This window comes from Neopsephotus bourkii, unplaced genomic scaffold (genome assembly GCF_033783945.1).
Source record: "Neopsephotus bourkii isolate Nb327-2 ecotype Australia unplaced genomic scaffold, CSIRO-AGI_Nbou_v1 NB_1663, whole genome shotgun sequence".
NCBI lineage: Eukaryota > Metazoa > Chordata > Aves > Psittaciformes > Psittacidae > Neopsephotus > Neopsephotus bourkii.
The window spans coordinates 612,084-629,103 of NW_026902137.1; the positions used below are offsets into that span (position 1 = coordinate 612,084).

At 46.8% G+C, this 17,020-nt stretch overlaps 1 protein-coding gene across 3 annotated transcripts in view; it reads left to right on the plus strand.

The window, feature by feature from the left end:
* The window catches only part of TOX2 (TOX high mobility group box family member 2), a 139,306-nt gene that overhangs the window by 15,381 nt on the left and 106,905 nt on the right, over positions 1-17,020 (plus strand). The window contains exon 2 of one of the 3 annotated variants that reach the window (XM_061375472.1): positions 3,021-3,079. The exons of the other annotated variants lie outside the window; for them this stretch is intronic. The gene's annotated coding sequence lies outside the window, so the exon portion shown is untranslated. The remainder of the gene's footprint in view (positions 1-3,020; positions 3,080-17,020) is intronic. 3 annotated transcript variants of the gene reach the window in all.

Genomic DNA, 17,020 nt, shown 5'->3' on the forward strand with positions numbered 1-17,020 from the left:
AAGCCAGCTCAGCAGAGCTGCAGATGCACACACAGAATGTGAGCTGAGGCATCTCAAAGCTTGGCACAGGTTGGTTTTCAGGCAGCATCCAATGATCTCATATAGCAAGCATTAGGAGAACAACATCTGGTAGCTCTGCTGTCTACATGCCCACTGCAAACAATTCTTCAGACCTATGTAAACGTTCAGTTTAGTCACATAACAGTGTGGGAAGAGACTCAGACAGTCAAGGCCACCTGCTTGCCTATTTTCTTTCACATAAAATAATGAGGATGGTGTTTTGTGTTCTGTTTTGTTTCCAGTGCAGTGACACTTTAAAAGCAGCTAAATGCATTAGGAAGAGAAGTCAGGATCTCTTATTGCAGAGGTGTCAACGTTTTTATTTTAAGCTTAATGTTACAGTTAGCTCATTATCTCCACATTGTAAAACAGAGGCAGGGAGGACTTGGATACCCTGCTGGAGGGGTTAGCTCCTGGCTGTGGACAGGAGGTGTTTCCTGGAAGGGGTTGCTCATGCAGATCTGGGCTCTGGAGCTCCTGTTCTGCAGCCCCTCACCCCAGGACGGTGGTTTCCAGTGGTGGATGTGGCAGTGCCTCTCCTCTATCTGAAAGTGCTCATAGCTGGTGTGAAGCCATGAGAGTAGACATGGTAAAAGTGCTGTGCAAGCTCCAGCCCTGGTGTGTGTCACAGTGTGCCCATAGGATGCAAACCTCCCAAACTGCAAGGGCCTTGAGCAGTTCACTGGAGTTGGCCAGGGCCTTGAGCAAGCTGCTCTAGTGGAAGGTGTCCCTGCCTATGGCAGGGGTTGGAACTGGAGGAGCTTTAGGGTCCCTTCAACCCAAACCAGTCTGGGATTCTGTGATCATAAGAAAGTACAGTTATTGTGCAAGTGAGAAACTGTGGTTTAATCTCATCTTTAGTTCCAGAAGACCTCTGGAGACACAGATGCCACCAGCATCCTAGAACTATGCTATGCAGGGTTTGATGCAGACACCAGTGTTTTGCATCAGGCTGCTGTGTTTCAGCAGCACTGACTTCAGAAGGGGCTCTAAAATAAATAGGATTGATCAGATATTCCTGGTGAGTTGCAAAATTCAGACTTCAGACATCAGAGAATCAATCCCACCTCTGAATTCCCTGAGCACTGTGGTCAATTAGCTTGTGATGCAGCCTCCTGAAGACACGTGGTTTGTGGTTTTACCAGAATCATCAAAGGTGATAAATTTCGTCAATCCTATTCCTTCCTCCCGGTGACCACACGCTCGGTGAAATGTTCACATTCTTCCTTCCCCTTTCTCTCTGTGTGAAATGTCCCACCTTCTTGTGTGGAACACTGCAGAGAGCACATGGCTGCCTGGTGGTGGAGCGGCAGCTCTCCAGGCTTGCAGAGTGCTCCCTCTTTAGCACATCATCTTGTTCCTTTTCCTTTTGGAAAACTGGGGAAAGAACTGTTAAAGGAGGAGCTCATCTACTTTCATGCTCATCACCTTGCCACAATGATGAGAGGACAAGCTGTGAGAGCTGGGCTTGTTCAGCATCGAGAACAGAAGGCTTCTTCAGGGGACACGTTAGAGCAGCTCCAGTGCCTAAAGGGGCTACAAGAAGCCTGGAGAGGGGCTTTGGACAAGGGATGTAGGGACAGGCCAAGGGGAATGGCTTGAACCTGCCAGAGGGGAGACTGAGCTGAGCTCTTAGGCAGAAGCTCTTCCCTGTGAGGGTGCTGAGGCGCTGGCACAGGGTGCCCAGAGAAGCTGTGGCTGCCCCATCCCTGGCAGTGTTCAAGGCCAGGTTGGACACAGGGGCTTGGAGCAAGCTGCTCTAGTGGAAGGCATCCCTGCCCATGGCAGGCGTTGGAACTGGACAAGCTTTAAGGTCCCTTCCAACACAAACCAGTCTGTGGTTCTATGAGAGGGTTGATAGGAAAGGTGACCACTAAACTGGTAACCACTGACTGCGTGGCTTTTGCTGAGCTTCTAAGCAATGAACTTCAGAAATGGATCAAGGTCCATGTTGTTGGTGAAGATCATGAATTGCATGTCTGTCCTGAGTACATAGAAACTATGGTCTATGTGGGAAGGACAGTGCTGACAGAGGCAATTTCCCCAGTCCAGTGAATGGCCAAGGCCCTGCTGAGTGGTGGCATCAGGAGATGGCCCCCAACAGGGGCCAGCACACAGATATTGGCTTGGGTTGGGGTCTCTGCCTCTGCCCACTGATGGGGGAACTGTGGAGGAGAGGAAGGGGTTAAAATGAATGCAGACTGTCCAATGGGCATAAGCATACATGTGTGAAGACTGACTTCTCTGTTGCATTGTGCTGTTTTCATACTAAGGAATGCAGGGATCCACTCTGGACCTCTCCAGAGACCCCACTTCTCTTCCCTGTCCACACATGATGGGGAGCTCCTCCCTGGCATGAGAGAGGTGCTCAGTCTCCATCCAAGGGGCTGTGTCTTGACATTCCTTGATGTACGAAGCCTTCTCTGATACTTTGGGACTTCAGCTCGCATTACCATCATCTCTGATCTTGGGCATCAGTTACATTTAACACTTGTTAAATTTGGTATGAGCTGACTTGATTAGAAAAGACAAAAAAGAAAGAAAACCTTAAAACATGAAGCCCAAGAGATGGGTACATTTAAGTGCTATTAAGGGGTTATTGGTAGTGTCCAGCTGTGTCTATTGATTCAGTTCCGCAGACTGAGAAACCCTGTGTCTTTGTAATGAGTGGTATCTGGTTTCTTCCATCTCCTCTACCCCTTTCCTCTGTGCTTGTCCCACCTTTGCTTCATGAGCCCTGCCAGCTGCATCCACGCAGACAAGAGGGAAAGTTGCTCTGAGATATCCATGCTTTGGAGAAGCTGTTGGGCTGGTCAGAGCCCTGCAGCCCCAAAGTGTTGGAGGTACAACAGCTCCTAGTGCTGCTCCTACAAGTGTCATGAGGCTGCAGCCTGAGGCCAGGATGAGGGGCCTCACCTGGAAGGTATTTGTTTACAGACTTTAGTCTGATCCCTTTGCAGCTCCTGCCACAGAGCCTTGATGATGGTGAATGCTTCTCTCCACTGAGTCACTTTGAGTGGTGAGTTAAATCACTGCATTTTCTTCGCCTCCAGTATTCAGTGTTCTGAGCTAAATTAGAATAGAAACCTTTTCCAACCGTTCCTTTTAATAAAGTATTTAGTTAATAGATGATGCATAGCTCACAAAGCTTGCAAGTATCTGACACGGGCTATCATAATATTATGATATTTAACAGCAAAACCTACTGCATTATCAACTTACCTCTATAGCATGGAGGAGGCAACAGCTGAGGCATAAAAACTAATGCTTCAGTATGACAGAGCTAAAATTGAACTTGGCAATTACCGCGTGCATGATTCGCAGTATTGTGAAGTGAAGCTACTATATAAATCAGCTCCAGTAATCACAGGGTTTAAAATTAGTCAGTTACTATTAACTCTGCCAGTGTTAGCATATGTTCGGGAATTATAAAAGTGAAAGGTATGGAATATCTAAAGTACAGGTTTAAAGTAAACCACTTGAACAAGCTCCCAGTGGGAGGATTTTAAGTTCATGCAGAAGTAAGGTTTTGGGTACTCTGAGAAAGGTTTGTGGAACATATTTAATTGCACATTGCAGTGTAATCTTTTGAATGCTTAACATCCTTCAGAAAGCACCTTTTCATGTTCCCAAAGACTTTCACAGTTCACAGAGGGGAGAGTGATGATTGAAGTTAATTTTTTCTCCCTTCCAGGGTTTTTTTTTTCCCTAGCAGTGCTATTCAAATAGGCTGCAGAGCTCTTCAATGCCAGGCACAGAGAAAAGGAAACAGCAGGATAATGTTTTAAAATCATTATGGGGAAGTGAAAGGCTGCTCTGAGCACAGCACAGAAATTAGCAACTGCTATGATTGCTGAATTCTTATTCAATGCGAAATTCATGGAATTTGCTGCTATGGAAAATAAGGGAGTTATGTTATTTAATAGAATTCTAAATTAGGTAGGGTGCACAAATATTTTAGGTGGGACACAGAGCTGTGTGTTGCTGTAGGAGACCGGAGCTGGGAGCAGCTCCGCTGGGTCAGATGGCTGCTTTTTGTCCAGCCCTGTCCCCTCACTCCTTTGGTTCATGGTAACGTTTTCAACTTGATTTTTGAAGTGACACTGTTTGGGTCTTGGTGAGCTGTGGCTGAAGCAGGGTGAGGGTAGGTGACTGCCTTGCTACAGGGCTTATGCCCCTCGCTCAGGACTTGCTGCATCAGGAGGATGCGTGGTGATGCAATTCTGAAAGAGGTGCATCCAGTGTTAGAGGGATGGCAGAGGAGGAGATGGCACAAGTCCTCTGGGATCCCTCAGCCTGGCCTGGGCTGATGCAGGCAGCTGCTGGAGGATGCTTCTGGCACTTAATCCCATTTTGAATGCCTCAGTCCTTGGTTTCTCCCTCCCTGCACCCCGTCCAGGGAAGGCAGGCAGTCCTCTGGTGAAGTTTCCCAGCTGCATGCTTTTCCTGCTGGTGAATCCAAACCCACATTTCCTTAACTTCATCCATAGTTCAAGCTGGTCCTGCTGCACGCAGGCAACATCCCGTGTGCTCCTGCTGGCAGTTCCTATCCCTCTTTTCTCTCTTTTTGTGTCTGACCTTCAGATTCTAACATAAGTCATGATGACTTTTGTGGGCTTTCTTTTTCCACACTTGCCTGTTGTCCATACAGCTTTGTTCAGTTACAGCCACGTCTGGTTCCAGAATAGGCAACTTGTGTCTTGTTTCTAACTCCAGTCAAGTGGAAACGTTTCAGCAAATCTGAGCTTTAGTCTTTCTTTACTTTTAGTCCCCCCATGTGTCCTAATTATTTAGTGCAACTCATTCAGCCAGAGTTTTTGAAGATGCTCATGCTCTGGCAGGGAGAAAGATCAGATTAGACTGTCTTTTCTCTCCTTTTTTCTCCTTTCTTTATCTCTCTTGCTTTTAAAAATAGAGAAATAAGAGGAGGACTCTGCTATCCTGGCAAGCAGCACACAGAAAAATGCTTTGTTAATCACAGTGCAGCCTGATCAGGTGGAGAGATGGAAAAGTTAACACTGAGGCTGTTTGGGTGCTGATCCAGGGCAGCAACCGCACGTGATAACAGAGTTAAGTCTCTGAGATAAAGACTGAAGGCTGTGAAGGTCACTGTGCACACATGAACCTATTTGCCATCCTGTTGGGGGCTTTATATTTTGGAAATAGGCTCTGTTATTTGTCTCACCAGCAGGAAGACGTTACCTTATCAGTCCCAGATAAAACTTGCTGCATTCCCTTAAAGGCTTTTGAAATATATAATTCTCAATTGGCTGATACAGAGTAAATTGCCACCATTCTCTCTGCCAGTAACTTTAAGATTCAGGAAGAATTTATCAGTACATTTAACACTTCCATTGGAACTCTATTTCTGAGGTTATGGAAATGAGCTACAAATGAAAGTCACAACTCAAAAAGCAGGAAACATGCCTGTAAGCGAGGAAAAAGCTGTCACTGGCATTGTGAAGAAAGAGAGGTATAAATAGGGCATTGGGTTAGAAAGCAGGAAATCTGCGTGCTGTGGGTTTTACTTGGAATTTCTTCTGGTGACCCTAGATAAGATTGTTAACCCTTGGCTCTGCAGACGGTTGTATGTGCTCATTTATGAGCTCTGCTTCTGGCTTTTGGGATTGTCTGCATGAGCTAACTGTTTGAAAGCGTCGCCACTCCATCAATCATGGGTGTGTGGTTTTCATGCTTAGCGAGGATCACTTCACCAGAGACTTGGATTTCTCAATATTTCCTGTAGAGCAGAATTTAGTCTTGTCCCCACACCGCATGGCCTGGGGAGAGACACTCTCACAGTGAAGGGTCTGTCCTCACAAGCAAGGAGGGGGATTGTGTCACAGATATGGTGTCAGTTCCTGCCGCGGATGAGCTTAATGCAGTAGATGACTACAACTTCATTTTAATTTTACAGAGAAGGTAAAATAAATAGTGTAAATAGAAGGTAAAATAAATAGGTAAAATAAATAGTTATATATCCATGGTGGACCCAAAAGATCCTTCCATGGGAACCAGTGCCATGGGTATTCATGTGCGTCGATCCTTGCTTGCAGCCTGCACAGAACCAGGGCTGTGTCCTGGGAGATGTAAAATCCCAGTTTCCAGAGACAGGCACATTTCTGCCCAAAACACACTATGGTCTTGCAGCCTATCAGCACTGCTGAGTGTGTAGCATATCAGCAGAACATGATCTGGTATTTGTCAAGCCTGTCTATATAACTTTGTTCAAAGTGGGTATTTTAGGAGGTTTTTTTATGGCATACACCAGATACAGCAATAGGCAGTGGGGAAACCATCCGGGTGTGGAGTTGCAATGAGAAAGCCGAAGAGACAGGTAACAGATAGTTACTACTAAATGAGGTGCTGAGCAGCATCCCACCCATGGTAAGGTTAGGGGATGTGCATTGCATCATGCCCTCTGCAGTTGGAGGTGCAGATCTTGGAGCATCCTGGGTGTCCTGGAGCATCCTGAATGTGCCCCAGAGGGGATGCTGCCTCCCCTCCTGCCCGCCACTGTCTGGAGGTGCTTTGGATTTTGTGATGTCTTGTTCCTGGGATGACCCAGCCCTGCTCCACCAGGCTGCCAGGGGAGCGTGGCTGTGGAGAAGAGCCATCCCACAGTTGTTAATGACTTAAAAACCCTACCAAGGCAAAAGCGATGTTGTGAGAAGGGGGCCTGGCCTCTCTGACACTGATGCCTTCAATTCCCAAGCTGACACCTCCAGCGCATATGTAAGTCAGAGGGTCATGTGGGTCTGTAATAACATGACAAATAGGTCTGATAGTTCTGACTGCTGCAAGCTATACATTTGGCCTAAGGAGTTATTTCAGGCTTGTGCAGTGTAAAATTGTCTCACAGCCTGAAATCACATCTCAAATAGAAATAATAACCTCCAATCTCTGCAATCCCTGCCTGCTCTATAATAAAGAAATGGTGACTTCCCCAGAGGTGTCATCCCAGCAGCAGCACAACTGCTTCCCAGGAGTGCTGGCACCAAGGAATGTTTGTGTCACGGATGAGGTGCAGGAATTGGGATGTTTCCACCATCTTATGACTCTATAAAAGTTGGTAATCATAAGTTTTGTTGGTTTGGGGTTTTTGTTTTGCTCTTGGCTCAGTTTTCTGAGGATTAGAATATTAAAAATGAAAATGTGACGAATGCTGTGTACCTGGGCAGGGGGCACTGATCAGCTCTTGAAAGCTGAATCTGAATCCTTCAGAGGAAACCATGAAGCATTCTCCATGTTTCTTGTCCTTTGATGTCCCTTGCCCCTGTGCACAGAATGATCAAATGGTTTGGGTTGGAGGGGACCTCAAAACTCACCCAGTTCCAACCCCTGCCACGGGCAGGGACACCTTCCACTGGAGCAGCTTGCTCCAAGCCCCTTTGTCCAAGCTGGCCTTGAGCACTGCCAGAGACCATCTCACTGTGATGCTCCTGGTGCTTTCATAGGGATGCTCCTAGTGCCAAACCTGCACGCTAGTGACTCAGTGCAGGGAGTGACTTTTCTGCCTTTGACTTAAAGCCCCAAAGCTGAGCATATTTGGAAAAGGCTTTACACTGCTTGCAGGGCCCTTTGCAGAAGCTGTAGCTGAAACTGGTGGGGACAGAGCAGTCGGCCCCTTTGTAGGCAAAGCAGAATCTGTCTCGTCTGGGGCGCACGCAAACATTTGCTCTGTGGGCTGCGCTGCAGCGGCTCTTCTCTTGGTGCAGGTTGTTTTGTTTCCTGTGGTGTCTGTGTTGCTGTTGAGGCAGTTCCACGAACCTCCTGTTTCTCCCAGGGCTGTTTGCATGGCAGGTGTTTGCTGTGATAAAATATTGATGGGGAGGAGGAGGAAGGAAGGTTTTGTTCTCCGGCTGTCCCTATCTCTTGTTGGTTTTCAGGTGGGAGGTACAGAAGTGCCTTGGTTGGTTTTAAAACCAAGGTCAAGATATCTGGAGAATTTGTAGAATTTGGGTATATCTGGAGTTTGGAGCAGATTGGAATAACTGTTAAATCCCTGCCTTTGCTACAAGTCGGAGCTGGATGCTGTTTGGGCAAGTGCTCCAGCTCCAGCAGTGTTCAAGACCAGGCTGTGCAGGCAGGTTGGAACTGGATGATCTTAAGGTCGTTTCCAACCCAAACCGTTCTATGATTCTACGGATAGAGGAGCAGGGCAGAAGGTGTGGTGGGTAGTGAGGTATCCCAGGATGCATGTTGGGCATTCAGCACTGTGGGCCTGTCTGTGCTGCTGTCTTGTGCTGCCCTGCCAGCATTGCTTCTCTTCCAACACCCCAAACGCAGGACGTTCCTGCTCATGGTGCCTTTGTTGATGTCATCAAACTGGAAGGAAAACTGGAAAAGCATTATAAAAACCTATGGAAACAAACCTCTGGGCTCCTTGATGGGCAGAACTGCCCACTGACCGCTGGGATCCTTCCAGCGCAGGATGGGAGCTCAGCACACTCCCTGCCCATAGTGTGCAGTGGCACAGGCTGAGCCCCAAGCCTTCACCTGGCACGTGTGGCTCTGTGGGGGTCAGAGCCCCGTCTGGTGCTTGAGCTGGTTTGCAGCCCTGTAGGACATGCTCCCTGGCAGACCGCTGCACAGCAGGGGTGGTAGGTGAGAGGAGCAGGCAGCACTGAGGAGGGAGGATGGGGAAAGGAGACTTGAGAGGGGCAGGGGCACCGAGCTGCAGTTGGTTGTATTTTAGACTCTGCGTTGCTGCTGTGGTGCTTTTGCCCAGCCCTCTCCTGCCTTTTCTTCCTGCCTTTTCTTCCTGCCAGCTCTGATTTTCTGCCCCGGCAGGCTGAGGCTGTCCCAGGTGTAACTGAAGGTGGAGCATAGTGAGGAGATGGTGATTTTGCTTTTATGCTTCTGTGATGAATGGAATATAAAGTTATTTTATATTCAACAGAGATGCTGAGCATTTAATACCAACCTGGACCCTGCAAGAGAGCTTCTTCCCTAGCGTTGCAGGTGGCAGGTTGAGAAGCCAGGATCTTGCTTAATCACATTACTCCTTTATTCTTTCTGCAGAGAAGTATGTAGGATGCTTCTTTCCCCTTCCTGAAGAATAATAAACTCACCTGGACCAGCTGCTCTGTGGGGTGTTGAGCAACATCCATATGCCCATGGGCAAATCAGGGATAAAGAGGGGAAAATCATGTAGGACAAGTGCAGTGTGGAGTCTCTTCCCTGGCAGGGAATGAAGGATGAAGCTCACTGCACCAGATGTGAGAATGAGTGGGTTTGAGGAGAGCTGTGGAAGGGGATCACTGGGTTGCACAAGTCCAGGTGACCTGCAGTGGGACCAGTAAAGCTGGCTGGGAGGCTGTGCCTTTGGGTAGGCTGTGTGCTGCAGGCTGCCCACCCTGGGCAGGGCTCAGGGCCCTTTGGTACCATAGAATTCTTTTTCTAATACATAAACTGGAAAAAAATCCCCGCTTTTGTCTTAACAGAAACAAAACCAGGAGGTGATTGCCCCAGAAACTGCGCTGTGCAGAAGCCCTATGTGGCTGTGGTTTTTGTTTCTGTCTAACTATAACTGTCTGATGAACCGTTTCTGTTGGGTTTTTCTTGTCTATTTTTCTTCTGTTCTATTTTTAACTTTTTTCTATTTTCCCTGCATGAAGGAAGCCAGAAACTTTTTCTGCCCAGTTTGTAACTCTGCTGTTCCCAGCTCTAGCCATTAGCAGCCTGTTCATACTTGGTGTGAGTGTGCTCCAAACCCCTGTCCACGTGCCTGGCCTGAATGTGACCTCCAGAGAGGATATTAAATGACTTTAAAAACCTCCCTGCAGCAGTACATGTGTAACACGCCGTGGGTTTGGCATTAGTATTGACTGATGCTGCAGGATGAGGATTGCTGGTGGCTGGTGAGCTCAGTTGGGACTTCCAAGTGCCAGTGGGATTCAGGTACCTCCTGTATGGACTTAAGGAACTGTCCAATCTACTGCTAAGAGCTAAATATACATTAAAAGTTAAACATTCAGTTACTCTTAATGCTGAAGGGAGAGGTACCTGTGCTCAACTCAAAGGAATAAACCTGTGAGTGGTACATGGGTTTGGGTGTTATTTTTAGTCATTGCAATGAACACTTTTGCTTTGTACTTGTTTTCCTCATTGTTGTGTACCTTTGGACTTGCTATTCCTGTTCACCATTGCTATGTGCTGTCCTGCCCAGGGACTTCTAACACCCAGCAAGAGCCGCTGTCAGAGCTGATCCCCACATTTGCAGTACCAGGCAGTGTGTGATTTAATTTGTGTCATTATCCAGACATCCCTGTTTCTCTGCAGGGTGTTCTGAGCTTTTTCTTGAAGCTTCACCACTCAATGGCTATTTCCAAAGGAGAGGTGTTCAACTAATTGGTCTGCAGCAAATCCTACAGTGCAGGATTGCTTGAAACTAGAATGAGGTGACTGCTTCACTGAGTCGGCACATTGGCATTGAGAGTAAATCCTAGAGCAGAGAGGAAGATGAAATTCAAGATCTGCTGTGGCTGGAAAATGGGAGTTACGTTGTCTCTTCGATACTTGGCTGTTAAACAGTGGTATTTCTTCACTAGAAGAAAATGAAATGCAACAAGCATTTACCTTGTTACAAGATCATAGAACCATAGAATGGTTTGTATAGGGAGGGTCCTTAAAGTTCATACACTTCCAACTCCCTGCCACGGGCAAAGGCAACTTCCACTAGAGCAGGTTGCTTCAAGCCCCTTCCAGCCTGGCCTTTGTGAAGATCTTGTTGAGAAAGCGGTTTAGCAGCTTTGGATGCTTCAGGGAAGTGATATTCTAGCTGGGGTTGTCCTTACAGAGATAACTACTCTCTGCAGCCTTACACAATGCAGTGCCAAAATACCAGTATAATAAAACATGGATTAAAAATGCCCAAGTCCTGTCTAAGCCTTTGACTCTGGTATTGCCAGCAACTTCTTAGCTTAATACTTCTAACACTTGGTTGTGGTTTTTACACTGGCCTGATTCTCTTGGGGATATGGTTATTGTTAGTCACTGCTCATGGTTGGCATTAAAGTAGGCTCAGAGGAAAGCTGCTCCTTGGTTTGTTCTCACCCAAGGCTTGCTGTCATTGGCATCTTGTTACAAAGAAAGGTATCTATGTGTTATCAGATAAACGGAGAATGTTTCTGATCAAGCTACAAAGACAAAGCCCTTAGATAAGATTCTCTTGAAGTGTGAGGCCTCTCTGAAAACTGCTTATTCTTATAGGTTCTCAACCACCCCTTGCGTAGTGCAAGAGAGAAAGTCCTTGTGCATCAGACCAGTAGCAGATGTCAGTTGAAGGACAGCTGAATTACAGCCAGTCTGGGTGCCAGGAGGAAGGGCCAAGTTTGCCATTGTGAATGAGATTCCTGTGTGAGTGGGATTCTTCTCTCTGTTCACAAATTGGGTGTTGACACCCCCTGTATTTTACTGAATGTGTTTGCCTGGAGGTATTGTTTAAGGAGTATCTTTGTGTGACTGAATTCCAACCTGTTGGGTGTTTGCAAGCAGCTTGGTGTGGTATTTATTGGTTTTCATGTGACTGGTGTGCAGCTGAATAAACGAATGCTCCTTCCTTGGAGTGTTTGCAAGAAGCAGCTTGGAGCCAGCTTGAACTCACAGCCTCAAGCACTGCTCTGAATCCCAACAGCTGTCCTGAGCTGCATGAGGAGGGGTGAAAGCAAAGTCACTTCCTGGAAAGCAGAGAGGAAAAAAACAATTGTGCTGTTAATGAGTGTTGTTGGCAATTTTATGGGGGGTTTTATACTTAAAGGGTCTATAAGAAATCTGGAGAGGGACTTTGTACAAGGGCAGGTAGTGATAGAACAAGGGGGAATGGCTTTAAAGTGAGAGAAGATAGAAGATGAATTTAAATTAGACATGAAGAAGAAATTCTTTACTAACAGTAAAGATATGGAGTGGGTGGAGAGACACTGGAACAGATTGCGCAGAGAAGCTGTACATAGAATGGTTTGTGTTGGAAGGGACCTTAAAGCTCATCCAGCTCCAACCCCTGCCATGGGCAGGGACACCTTCCACTGGAGCAGCTTGCTCCAAGCCCCTGTGTCCAACCTGGCCTTGAACACTGCCAGGGATGGGGCAGCCACAGCTTCTCTGGGCACCCTGTGCCAGCGCCTCAGCACCCTCACAGGGAAGAGCTTCTGCCTAAGAGGACATCTCAATTACCTATTCCCTGCTGGTATAGTGTTAAGTATTAAGTATTAAATATATAACAATATCAGATATTAAATATATAACATAGTGTTAAATATTTAGTATAGTGCTGGTATTGGTGTTAAGATACTAACCCCAATATGAGCTCTGTGCCCCTCCAGCTTGTGTTGCAGAAGCATGTCTTTACACTGCAGTCACTTTCTTGTGCGTTGCCTCTCAAAGCTATAAGGATGCACTGTGTTAGGGGGACTGGGGCAGCAGCACCCTCATTATTTTGGCTATCACGCACACAAAACACTTTAAGTCATCACTCACAGATCATTATCCTGCACTTCATCGCATCCCATAACCACCAACTTCCTCTTCTAATAGCAACTGCAAAAGCACGAGTAAAATGCAAGATCTGATGGGTGGAGGGCTATGAATTCCCAAATAGAGTGGATTTGAGGGTTTAAAAACAATTATCTCTTATGCTTCTGTTTGTGGCTCATGTCTCTGGACCAGCACAGGACTTGGAGGGCAGCACCAAACCCAGCTGGGCAGTTTTGGTGTTGATTTAAGCCTTTCCTAAGGCATGATGTGTTTGCAATGATACTGTTAATTTAGCAAACCTTTGGAGTGGCTGCTGCCCTGTGATCTGTATTAGTACAACTTCATACCCTCCGGCAGGCAGATGAGCATCCACAGCAGGGAGTTTTAGTGGAATTAGGGCATCCAGAGACTAATGAAATGATGGTGAGTTCTGCAGGCTCATCCCAGGGCTGCGTTTCAGGTGAATCCTGGCACAGCCGGCCGGCGGGGAGACAGCACTGAATGAGATGAGATGAGATGAGCAGGGCTCTGTCTTGGTTAGCAAAGACTACAAAGAGCAGATGTATTACTTATTTATGCAGCCCAGATCCTGGTGTGACAGAGCGCAGCACAAAAGCTAAAATGACAGTAATTAGAACGGATCCGCACTCAGTGACCCAGGGAAAAGTGAAAACCCAGGAAGATAATCACGAGTGAAAGAGGCAACACACACCAGAAAATGGTGACGGTTACAATCTGAATGAGAATCGAGCTCCTAAAGCAAACTAGCTCCTGGAAATCCCATTAACACTGACAAACATCCAGCTCCAGGATTCGGGAAGTATCACAGCGAACATCTGTTCAGGTAAATAATGAGGGTGAATCCAGTTGCTGTTTGAAAATGCTGCCTGCTCCTTCTGCTTAAGGTGAGCCTGTTAATACAGGCTGCCTGTTAAAACAGCTCGCTATCATTACAGTGCTAACAATTACCATATTCTCTGTGGTTGGGGATTATGGAACACCTGGCTCCCAGCATTAACTGCAGTGTGGCACCACAACTGCTCCCGCAACAGCAGCTCTGAGGATAACCCACGTTCTTGGCTTTAAGGATGATAGATTGCTGAAGAGTTGTGGTGTTTATGAGCCCTCTGAAATGGGCAAGATTCCAGTGAATTCAAGTCTGGATTCTGTTCTAATTTTCTCGCTGCTCCATCCGTCTGTTTCTGCTTGGGTTTTAAATCCAATCAAATTTGGGTTCTCTGATATTACTTGAAACTGTTTTGGGTTTGTTTGTTTTTGAGGAGGAGACCCAGCTCGTGAGCTGAAAAAGACCTCAAAGGCTCTATCTGAAGATGGCTTTGATTGCACTCAGTTGGCTGGGGGCACTGATTCAACATCTTCATTTTATAGGCACCCAGCACAAATAATTTAGATTCCTAGAATTAAATCTGAAAAGGAGCCATGGTCATCCAGGAGAGCTGGGATGGTCAGGCTGGCTTCAGACAGTCCTGCTGACTTTGTGAGGTCTTCTGGTTGGCTTTGACTTTTGTGAAGATAACTGGAGGAGGATCAGACTTCTCCAGGGACATATGTGAGCTTGTATGCCTTTGGAGGACAGGCTTGCAGCCTGATACACCAAGTGGCACTGTCTTGGCTGCTTGGGTACAGGAAAATGATGACAATGTGGTCCAAGTTACCTCTCAGCCAGAGAACAAAGTGTGTGGTGACTGCCTGGCTATAACTGGGCAGAAAGACTGTTACAGGCTGATCTGTGTGCACAGGTTGGGCAGTTAATCAGGGCTGGATTGGGTATTTTTCCAGAGCTTTATTCATGTGTAAGTTCCATTCATGTGTAAAGGAAAACAGCCTTGTACTGGAAGCACGGTGCATGAGTCAAACGCCCAAATGCAGCCATCCCTTCACCTCTGCTTGCTGGAGCATCTTCTGCGTGACAGCCTGGCTGGCCCTGCTCTGACCAGCACTCTGAAAACAGCAGCTTTTCTCCTCAAAATGTTCGCCATTTCTGCAGGGGTGGGGGTATTCCTATGGCCATGCTTGGTGAGCCCAACATCCCTGGCATGGTGACACACTGTAGGATCCCTTGGAGAGCTCTGGGGCAGTCAAGCCTTGCCATTTTAGCCATGATGAGCAAACCAGCAGCAGTGGTCATGGAACTCAACCACGCTATGCTATGACAGATAGGGGTATTTTAGCTGGAACATGGTGTGCATAAACTGGTTCAGAGTGAGCAAGCGTGGTCACTTTGGTCCCTGGAGCAGTGTGGGCTGTTTTCAAGACCTGACCACCCCTGTGCTGGCAGAGCATGCGTGCCATCCTCAATGGGGGTTTTTGCCTGGAGCTTTCTGTCTTGGCTCTATTTGCTCACCAAAGGCACAACAGGACAAACCTGAAGGAAGGGAGAGTTGGAAGAGATCCTACTTCTTTTCCATTATCTTATGCTAGTAGCAGGAATAGGTATGTGTATATATATATATATTTAAATAGGAAGTGTGTTAAATGTGTTAGAATTGCCAGGGCTGGGATGGGACGTAGCACACGCAGAGAACAAAGCATGTCAGTGAGTCTCTTGTCTTCAGGCTGGCTGATAACCCTCTGTTCTGGCTAATTTTTAGTGTCATCAATCACAAGTAGCAAGACAGAAGCCTCGTGGTGCCCTTTGTGCACCACAGAGCTCATTGAGGACCTATTAGTTCTTTCAGTTAATTCTGGTGACATATTTATAGCAGGGAGATCTACAGCACCGATTTCCTACAGGACACATCACAGTTTGACATCAGATTAAGTTATAGAGTCCCTTTTCCTGCCTGGATCAATGGGTGCAGTCAAACAGAGCCTCATCTACATGCAGATGAGAAGGATTAGATTTAAATCGGCACATGTCAGTAATGGCTGTTTTTCCCACCAAGGGAAGAATAGGCAGGGAAAAATTTCCATCATTAATAATTGAAGTTTGGGGGGGGGGGGGTGCGGAATGAACATATCATATACCGTTCCTGGAGATAGCAGGGCCCTGCTTCTTTTGCTGGTAATTCTGTCTGGCAGACAAGTGCTAAAAATTACGATGATTATCACTGGGTTTCTGAATCTGTTATGAATCTTCTGCAGTTGTGGAATATATTAACAAATACCCTTTTGTAGCAGAGCTGAAAATACTATTGGTAGCACAAAAGTGTCCATAGAAAATACGCACAGAATAGTTGGAAATGAGAGTTGGTATCGTTTCCAGCACAAGGAGAATAGCAAGCTCTGGTGTGGACTTTGTACAGCAGGGTGACCGGACGGGATGACCAGCACCCCAGCATGGTGGATGTTGGAGGATGCAGAAGGGCACTGATGTGTTCTTCTTCACCCATCCCATAGCAGAGGGATTTGGGCTTGCAGGTGACATGGCAGTGATGCTCCCAGAGCCTGAGGTTGCCCAGGGCTTATCAAAAGACCTCCAGAAGCCATTAGAAAGGAGCTTTTGGAAGCTGTTTACAACGTGAAAACACAAAAGCTGTGCTTCTCCAGGCTGGAGAACAAGTTCTCTGTTGTTCTCTGTATTTTCAGAGAAGGCTCCCATTGGTAACACTAAGTGTACATGTGCAGGCTATACCTGCTGGGTTTGCTGGCAGGGAACCCCTTTCCCATTGTACGTCCCTAAAACATTTTGGTTGCTCTTCATTGCTGCTGCTCTTTCCTCTGCCAATGATTTCTCCAGGCTGCCAAGCACTAGAGGTCGTGGTGCTCTGCAGTGAAGTTCTGTGCTTCGTGCTCACTCGGCATCCGAGAGCCTTAATCCCAGCCAGTATTCGAACAACAACAGCTCATGTAAATCAAGCAGGAAATAATACATGAGAAGAAGTGAACATGAATTTCTAATTAACTAAATCTGCAACTGGTGCATGCAACTTAAAGGGCATGTGATTTATCACCTGTCAGTAAAAATGTTGGTTATAGCTTGTGTTTTCAGTACTGTAGTGTGAGCGTAGCTCAGCTATGGAGTTAAAGGGCATCTGATTTATCACCTGACACCAGCCATACTGGTTAGAGCCTTCACGGCTGGGACAGCAGAGACACCGTGTCTTGTTTCCACCAAATAGCTATTTGCTTGGTTATTCCTCCAGCAGAGAGATGTGTGAAGGACTTTCCTTTATTTATGTATTTGTTGTAACAAAGTGATAGTAGGAGCTGCATTTCCTCAGTGGAAAGGGAGGTCTGGAGCACAGGACAGCAGCCAGTTTGGCCAGCACAAGGTCCAATGATCCTGGAAGATCCTCAAGTACGTTAGTGGGTTAGAGCCCTTCTCTTTTGAGCTACAGGGCTCCATGGCTGATGTTGGCCACAAGGGCCCAATGGCCACCCTTTCCATGTTTACAGTTCACAGACTTTGCCTGAGTGTTTGATTTGAAGCAGTGTTGAGGCCTTAATAGGGTTCAGTGATAGCTAATCAGATCTGCAGATGGTCATCGATGCGCAGTTGACTTAACTCCTGTGTGCCTGGAGG